The sequence below is a fragment of the Medicago sativa genome, chromosome 3 (genome assembly GCF_051527215.1).
Source record: "Medicago sativa cultivar Bolivia chromosome 3, Bolivia_mono, whole genome shotgun sequence".
In the NCBI taxonomy this organism is placed as follows: Eukaryota; Viridiplantae; Streptophyta; class Magnoliopsida; order Fabales; family Fabaceae; genus Medicago; species Medicago sativa.
The window spans coordinates 58,580,758-58,590,485 of record NC_140751.1 but is presented as its reverse complement, the minus strand read 5'-3'; the positions used below and the strand labels follow the sequence as shown (position 1 = coordinate 58,590,485).

General features: G+C 34.8%; 1 long non-coding RNA gene across 1 annotated transcript; it reads right to left on the bottom strand.

Moving 5' to 3' along the window:
• Window positions 1-300: 300 nt before the first annotated feature.
• LOC146938606 (uncharacterized) lies at window positions 301-2,265 on the bottom strand. Its single transcript, XR_015033395.1, has 3 exons — window positions 1,698-2,265; window positions 828-936; window positions 301-571 (listed from the first exon to the last, which is right to left on the bottom strand). It is a non-coding gene; the product is annotated as an uncharacterized LOC146938606 (long non-coding RNA).
• Window positions 2,266-9,728: the final 7,463 nt, after the last annotated feature.

The following is a 9,728-nucleotide window of genomic DNA, read 5'->3' as shown; positions in this document are numbered from 1 at the left end:
CTCAAGCGCTAAGAAAGCCCCCGCTATAAAAGGTCAGGTGCCTATAATAGCGCTTTCCAAACGCTATTAAATAGCAACACATCAATAGCGCTTTCAGAAAAGCGCTAATATAGCCTATTTTTTTGCTTTTTTTAAACAGATGTTTCTTAGCGTTTTTCGAAAAGCGCTATCTTAACTACCTTCCATTAATAGCACTTTTAGAAAAGCGCTAATAAAAGCCCCAATTTTTTTAATTTTAAAAATTAAATCTACAAGCAAAAGCTTCATAATAATATACTGACTAGACAAAAAATATATATATATACAGATCAGAAACACTAGTAATCCATTAATAGACATAAACAACCATAATGTGTTGATCAAAATCTTAATTACAAATGACATCTAATGTACACTTGCATAAAATGCAAAGTCTGTGCACAATATGTATATATGAACAATGACAAACCTAAAGTAACTTACAAAACCTTGGCCTTTTTCCTCCAATTTTCCATACTAATTGGAACCTCCCGACGAACGATGACTCCAATGTAATTGACAAAACCTTAGCTTTCTTCCCCAACTGGTTGACCTTGAATATTCCAAGGAACTTGAAGTAAGATTGCATGGTATACAAAATGAATCCAGCAATGCATTAACAAGTCCAAAAAATCTCAACAAAGGACATGACATAGTAAACAAACATCACTTGAACACAAAAACCAACAGAACCATATAAAATGCAAGGGCATAAGTATGTCCAACAATAACTTCAAATTCATCTTAAACAAAAATATAGAATCACAAAAATATAGATCACAAAAACTGTTAATAAAGCATGTAGTTACCTCAATATTATCTCCATGGCTTCTAGCTTTGTGAATTTTTCGCATGCAGCTTTGTAATTTTTTCGCATGCGGGGTCACACCACGTTTACCATTAGTTGAAGTCATTCACCTGTAAAAGATGTTATTAACAACGAGAGTAGCATAAAGAATAATTAACATTCAAAATGAGAATCAATAACAATAAACCCATAAAAACAGCGGCTGCCAGGCATCTAAACACTACGGAATGAATCCATTTTAACTTGTTAGTCAGGACAATGTGTCCTTCGTAGATATCAAAACACAAGCCATGATAAGGCAAAGCTTAGAAAGAAGAAGGTGAAACGAGTAGTTGCGGTGGAAGGGAAGGTGTAGTGTGTAAGATCAAAGGTTCCTCGTTTAAGATGGACACCTGAACTTGATCGTTGCTTTGTTTGTGCCATTGAAACTCTTGGTGGTCATCAAAAGGCTACTCCTAAGCTTGTTATTGATTTGATGGAAGTTAAAGGGCAAACAATTTCACACGTAAAGAGCCATTTGTAGATGTATAGAAGTATGAGAGGTTACTCATGCAAAACATAATTAATTTGGACCTATTAAAGTAAACATTCGATTTCATACATAAACAACATAAAAGTAGCATCAAAATACTCATTTAACAAAAAAAAATTATTAATGTAATTAATTGAGTTTGTTTTCGTAAAAAAAAAAATCTTATAAAAAGTGACTAAGGTAGTAAAAGCCTAACATAAAATCAATGGAAGGAAGCCTGCACTTTAGCTTGAGGGTAGGTAGCCTATGATGTTGTGATAAAATTTATACAGCAACTAAGGTACTTTCTGCACCAAAACTCATTAACATTAACAATAAATTAACTCAAGCAAAGTATACCTTGAACATGCGCCCCAATTGCTCAACGCACTCCAAAACTAATTGTTGATGGACCAAAACTTTCCTACTCTTCATGATGCGCACAATTGTTGCATCAATAGCATATCACCTATATTTGTCAACATCTTCAATAACCTTCCTTTCATCGACAGGCGGTCAAGTTTTAGCATATCACCTATATCTTCAATACCTCTTCATTAGTCAAGTTCAGCTGAGTCATAATCTCTGAATAGCTAAGTCTATCATCAGAAAATTATAGTCAAAGACCCATTACAAGCACCAAGTTGTAGCACACTCTACTAAAACTAGTACTATGGATAGCATTAGAAATGATACTAATTTTTTTTTGTTACAAAAGCATAAAACATTTTTTAGAGCCACCTATATATCCATTAACTAAATATAATAATCCCAAAACCTTATAAGAGCCATTTATGTATCCATTAACTAAACACTAATATGTAAAATCCTGTGCAAAATCATTATTAACATAAAAACCATCCATACGTGTTTGTCATTGATGATATGGGGTTACTCAATGGTATCTAAAACAAAATCCCAAGGTTCTTATTCCACACATTGCTTCATAACTATACAATGAATTTTAGAATACATCATTAACACCAAAATAATGAAGTTGAATTTAACCGAGGAGCCAAGTAAGCACATCGAATTAGCCAAGTAATTAACAATTATGTTAACAGTTACTAGTGGGATAAATATCTGTTAAAGTTCCTATTAATTGTAACATAACACTTGGCTTACATAGAATCCATTGTGTAGTCCTCACGGATCATTATATCATATTAATTCTCTCATATTTAAAAAAAAAAAAGGCACTGGTTTCATCTATATGATTAATTTTCATTTCAATTAATTTCTCTAACTATCTCTCACTTTCTTAAGTGATTCATTTTCATTCTCTTTCTTAAGAATGAGAGTAGTAACTAGCAAGGATTGAATGCTTAATGATTTCATTATAGAAGCTTCATACGCTAGAACATGTATGTCAATTTCATTATAAAAATAAATAGATATCACTTATCTTTGAAGGACCAAAGTACACTCAATCTTTCAGTGAGCTCCTCCTATAAATGTACTTGTTAATATAACAAGAAAAGATACATTTCTTTTCATTTGACAACTCTAGCTTCCCTGCCAAAACAAAGTAGAATCGATGTACGGTGAATTGCTTCTAAAGACAAATCTGTCGACGATTTTGTAAAAATAGGCTTGGTTGTTGTTGTTGTTGTGGAGTTTCTAATAAGACATGGTTAAATATCGCTCGAAACCAAAATCATACAGAACATGAATATTGAATATTCAATTAGAAAATCAAAAGCATGCCACCTCAAAATTAAGATTTACCCCCAATAAAATAAAGCTCTATTTCAACTGGCATTAGACTTGATAAACCTTATAGATGCTTCAATATTCAGTGACATCAAAGAGTTGTTAAAAACACAACACATATGGTACATTCTCATTCTAAATAAGCCGAAAGCAACTAGCATGCAGGGCCAAATATCACACACCTAAGCTATAAATCCAGCATGCATATACAAAAGGCCTACTAAAGATGAATATAAAACAAGTGCACTGAGCCAAAATACTACCATGATTCATCAATAATTCAACAAGAATTTAACTTTTGACATCCTTAATAGTCTGCACTAGTGACTTTATTTCATACCACATGGACATATCTTGATAAATCATGAACTATTAAATTAAATGCAAGGTACTTAATAGAAAGGAACCTTATCAAATCTATGTCAACCTTTCATGGAATTCAACCACTGAGAGCCTCCCCACAAATTACAGTGAGCCAAATTGGCCATACAGCAGCAACATGTTCCCCATGTAAAAATTTCCGTGGGTTACTTAGCTTTGGATTCGGCTGTGATCTTTTTCCATCTTCACCTTGAGACTGCTGAAACCTGTCACCGTTCTCAGCGTCTAGATACCACACTCTTTTCTTCACAATTACTCGGTGTTGTGCCACCGAGGCGTCATCAACCTTCCTGTTAAAACAATTGAAGTTTAGAGCCAAATCTCACACCAAATTTCACAATGATTATGATTCATGTGAGATGGGAATGGATTAGTGATTGAAGAAGGATTGATCTGGACAAAGGTTGAGATGGGAGTGAATTTCACGTGGTTGGGTCACACCTCACGAGATGAACGAAGAGAGGAACAAAGCTAGCTACCGACGGTGGTTGAGGATCCAAATTCCTTTCCTGAATTCATCACAACTTCGAAGAGCTATTGAAATTTATGATCCAGTTGGAAGAAGAAGAACGATTGAAGTGCAGAACGAGTTTTCCCCCTTTTGATTTTATTAGGGTTCAAACACGGTAGGGAGATGAGGATGAGTGACGATGGAGATGAAGAGTTTTAGGGTTAAATCGATTGAAGAGAAAGGGTTTCAAATGAAGATGGTGGTGTTCGACGGAGAGCGAGTTCCAAGATCTGGCCCATCTAGATGAGTTGATGTAGGTTGTGAGTGAGTGAGTGAGAAAGAACGATAGAGAAAGAAAGATGAGTTCGATGTATGTTCTTTTTTTGATAATGGGTCAAAATAAAAATAAATTTAGGCATATACTTTATTTTATTTTATTATACAATCATATATTATTGCTTTCATAAAAGCGCTAAAGAAGGGTAACCAAATATTAGCGTTCACATAAAAACGCTAACGAAGGTAGCTAAATATTAGCGTTTACACAGAAGCGCTATCTAAGTGGTAGCAAATAATAGCGTTTTTTCAGAAGCGCTATCAAACAGCTGACTATGGCCTTTTTAATAGCATTTTTGCACAAGCGCTATAACAGTGGCGCTATTATATGTCAAAATTGTAGTAGTGATGGTTGATTTTAGAAATTTCAAAAACGGCAAAAATGGTGATAAAGTGAATTTCCTTGTTAATTTACGGATTTTACTCGTTTTTGACCCTTTTTCCTTCACTAAAAAGAGTATAACGTGGCCTAGCCTTATCGAATCGAAGCATGTAATAGTTTCGAGGAAATCTAACGAGCATATCTACGACTTCCATGGTTGATTTTAGAAATTTCAAAATGGCCAAAATGGTGGTAAAATGAATTTCCTTGTTAATTTACGGATTTTACTCGATTTTGATCCTTTTTCTTTCACTAAAAAGGGCATAAAGTGGCCTAGCCTTATCGAATCGAAGCATGTAATAGTTCCTAGGAAATCTAACGAGCATATCTACGAATTCCATGGTTGATTTTAGAAATTTCAAAAACGGCCAAAATGGTGGTAAAGTGAATTTCCGTATTAATTTACGGATTTTACTCGTTTTTGACCATTTTTCTTTCACTAAAAAGGGCATAAAGTGGCCTAGCCTTATCGAATCGAAGCATGTAATAGTTCCTAGGAAATCTAACGAGCATATCGACGACTTCCATGGTTGATTTTAGAAATTTCAAAAACGGCCAAAAATGGTGGTAAAGTGAATTTCCTTGTCAATTTACGGATTTTACTCGTTTTTGACCCTTTTTCTTTCACTAAAAAGGGCATAAAGTGGCCTAGCCTTATCGAATCGAAGCATGTAATAGTTCCTAGGAAATCTAACGAGCATATCTACGACTTCCATGGTTGATTTTAGAAATTTCAAAAATGGCCAAAATGGTGGTAAAGTGAATTTCCGTATTAATTTACGGATTTTACTCGTTTTTGACCCTTTTTCTTTCACTAAAAAGGGCATAAAGTGGCCTAGCCTTATCGAATCGAAGCATGTAATAGTTCCTAGGAAATCTAACGAGCATATCTAGAAATTTCAAAAACGGCCAAATGGTGGTAAAGTGAATTTCCTTGTTAAATTACGGATTTTGCTCGTTTTTGACCCTTTTTCCTTCACTAAAAAGGGCATAAAGTGTCCTAGTCTTATCGAGTCGAAGCATGTAATAGTTCCTAGGAAATCTAACGAGCATATCTACGACTTCCATGGTTGATTTTAGAAATTTCAAAAACGGCCAAAATGGTGGTAAAGTGAATTTCCTTGTTAATTTACGGATTTTACTCGTTTTTGACCCTTTTTCCTTCACTAAAAAGGGCATAAAGTGGCCTAGCCTTATCGAATCGAAGCATGTAATAGTTCCTAGGAAATCTAACGAGCATATCTACGACTTCCATGGTTGATTTTAGAAATTTCAAAAACGGCCAAAATGGTGGTAAAGTGAATTTCCTGGTTAATTTACGGATTTTACTCGTTTTTGACCCTTTTTCTTTCACAAAAAGGGCATAAAGTGGCCTAGCTTTATCGAATCGAAGCATGTAATAGTTCCTAGGGAATCTAACGAGCATATCTACGACTTCTATGGTTGATTTTAGAAATTTCAAAAAGGCCAAAATGGTGGTAAAGTGAATTTCCTTGTTAATTTACGGATTTTACTCGATTTTGATCCTTTTTCTTTCACTAAAAAGGGCATAACGTGGCCTAGCTTTATCGAATCGAAGCATGTAATAGTTCCTAGGGAATCTAACGAGCATATCTACGACTTCCATGGTTGATTTTAGAAATTTCAAAAATGGCCAAAATGGTGGTAAAGTGAATTTCCGTATTAATTTACGGATTTTACTCGTTTTTGACCCTTTTACTTTCACTAAAAAGGGCATAAAGTGGCCTAGCCTTATCGAATCGAAGCATGTAATAGTTCCTAGGAAATCTAACGAGCATATCTACGACTTCCATGGTTGATTTTAGAAATTTCAAAAACGGCCAAAATGGTGGTAAAGTGAATTTCCTTGTTAAATTACGGATTTTGCTCGTTTTTGACCCTTTTTCTTTCACTAAAAAGGGCATAAAGTGTCCTAGTCTTATCGAGTCGAAGCATGTAATAGTTCCTAGGAAATCTAACGAGCATATCTATGACTTCCATGGTTGATTTTAGAAATTTCAAAAACGGTCAAAATGGTGGTAAAGTGAATTTTCTTGTTAATTTACGGATTTTACTCGTTTTTGACCCTTTTTCCTTCACTAAAAAGGGCATAAAGTGGCCTAGCCTTATCGAATCGAAGCATGTAATAGTTCCTAGGAAATCTAACGAGCATATCTACGACTTCCATGGTTGATTTTAGAAATTTCAAAAACGGCCAAAATGGTGGTAAAGTGAATTTCCTTGTCAATTTACGGATTTTACTCGTTTTTGACCCTTTTTCTTTCAATAAAAAGGGCAGAAAGTGGCCTAGCCTTATCGAATCGAAGCATGTAATAGTTCCTAGGAAATCTAACGAGCATATCTACGACTTCCATGGTTGATTTTAGAAATTTCAAAAACGGCCAAAATGGTGGTAAAGTGAATTTCCTGGTTAATTTACGGATTTTACACTCGATTTTGACCCTTTTTATTTCACTAAAAAGGGCATAAAGTGGCCTAGCCTTATCGAATCGAAGCATGTAATAGTTCTTAGGAAATCTAACGAGCATATCTACGACTTCCATGGTTGATTTTAGAAATTTCAAAAACGGCCAAAATGGTGGTAAAGTGAATTTCCTTGTTAATTTAAGGATTTTACTCGTTTTTGACCCTTTTTCTTTCACTAAAAAGGGCATAAAGTGGCCTAGCCTTATCGAATCGAAGCATGTAATAGTTCCTAGGAAATCTAACGAGAATATCTACGACTTCCATGGTTGATTTTAGAAATTTCAAAAACGGCCAAAATGGTGGTAAAGTGAATTTCCGTATTAATTTACGGATTTTACTCGTTTTGACCCTTTTTCTTTCACTAAAAAGGGCATAAAGTGGCCTAGCCTTATCGAATCGAAGCATGTAATAGTTCCTAGGAAATCTAACGAGCATATCTACGACTTCCATGGTTGATTTTAGAAATTTCAAAAACGACCAAAATGGTGGTAAAGTGAATTTCCTTGTTAAATTACGGATTTTACTCGTTTTTGACCCTTTTTCTTTCACTAAAACGGGCATAAAGTGGCCTAGTCTTATCGAGTCGAAGCATGTAATAGTTCCTAGGAAATCTAACGAGCATATCTACGACTTCCATGGTTGATTTTAGAAATTTCAAAAACGGCCAAAATGGTGGTAAAGTGAATTTCCTTGTTAAATTACGGATTTTGCTCGTTTTTGACCCTTTTTCTTTCACTAAAAAGGGCATAAAGTGTCCTAGTCTTATCGAGTCGAAGCATGTAATAGTTCCTAGGAAATCTAACGAGCATATCTATGACTTCCATGGTTGATTTTAGAAATTTCAAAAACGGGCAAAATGGAGGTAAAGTGAATTTTCTTGTTAATTTACGGATTTTACTCGTTTTTGACCCTTTTTCCTTCACTAAAAAGGGCGTAAAGTGGCCTAGCCTTATCGAATCGAAGCATGTAATAGTTCCTAGGAAATCTAACGAGTATATCTACGACTTCCATGGTTGATTTTAGAAATTTCAAAAACGGCCAAAATGGTGGTAAAGTGAATTTCCTTGTCAATTTACGGATTTTACTCGTTTTTGACCCTTTTTCTTTCAATAAAAAGGGCATAAAGTGGCCTAGCCTTATCGAATCGAAGCATGTAATAGTTCCTAGGAAATCTAACGAGCATATCTACGACTTCCATGGTTGATTTTAGAAATTTCAAAAACGGCCAAAATGGTGGTAAAGTTAATTTCCTTGTTAAATTACGGATTTTGCTCGTTTTTGACCCTTTTTCTTTCACTAAAAAGGGCATAAAGTGTCCTAGTCTTATCGAGTCGAAGCATGTAATAGTTCCTAGGAAATCTAACGAGCATATCTATGACTTCCATGGTTGATTTTAGAAATTTCAAAAACGGTCAAAATGGTGGTAAAGTGAATTTTCTTGTTAATTTACGGATTTTACTCGTTTTTGACCCTTTTTCCTTCACTAAAAAGGGCATAAAGTGGCCTAGCCTTATCGAATCGAAGCATGTAATAGTTCCTAGGAAATCTAACGAGCATATCTACGTCTTCCATGGTTGATTTTAGAAATTTCAAAAACGGCCAAAATGGTGGTAAAGTGAATTTCCTGGTTAATTTACGGATTTTACTCGTTTTTGACCCTTTTTCTTTCACAAAAAGGGCATAAAGTGGCCTAGCTTTATCGAATCGAAGCATGTAATAGTTCCTAGGGAATCTAACGAGCATATCTACGACTTCTATGGTTGATTTTAGAAATTTCAAAAAGGCCAAAATGGTGGTAAAGTGAATTTCCTTGTTAATTTACGGATTTTACTCGATTTTGATCCTTTTTCTTTCACTAAAAAGGGCATAACGTGGCCTAGCTTTATCGAATCGAAGCATGTAATAGTTCCTAGGGAATCTAACGAGCATATCTACGACTTCCATGGTTGATTTTAGAAATTTCAAAAATGGCCAAAATGGTGGTAAAGTGAATTTCCGTATTAATTTACGGATTTTACTCGTTTTTGACCCTTTTACTTTCACTAAAAAGGGCATAAAGTGGCCTAGCCTTATCGAATCGAAGCATGTAATAGTTCCTAGGAAATCTAACGAGCATATCTACGACTTCCATGGTTGATTTTAGAAATTTCAAAAACGGCCAAAATGGTGGTAAAGTGAATTTCCTGGTTAATTTACGGATTTTACACTCGATTTTGACCCTTTTTATTTCACTAAAAAGGGCATAAAGTGGCCTAGCCTTATCGAATCGAAGCATGTAATAGTTCTTAGGAAATCTAACGAGCATATCTACGACTTCCATGGTTGATTTTAGAAATTTCAAAAACGGCCAAAATGGTGGTAAAGTGAATTTCCTTGTTAATTTAAGGATTTTACTCGTTTTTGACCCTTTTTCTTTCACTAAAAAGGGCATAAAGTGGCCTAGCCTTATCGAATCGAAGCATGTAATAGTTCCTAGGAAATCTAACGAGAATATCTACGACTTCCATGGTTGATTTTAGAAATTTCAAAAACGGCCAAAATGGTGGTAAAGTGAATTTCCGTATTAATTTACGGATTTTACTCGTTTTGACCCTTTTTCTTTCACTAAAAAGGGCATAAAGTGGCCTAGCCTTATCGAATC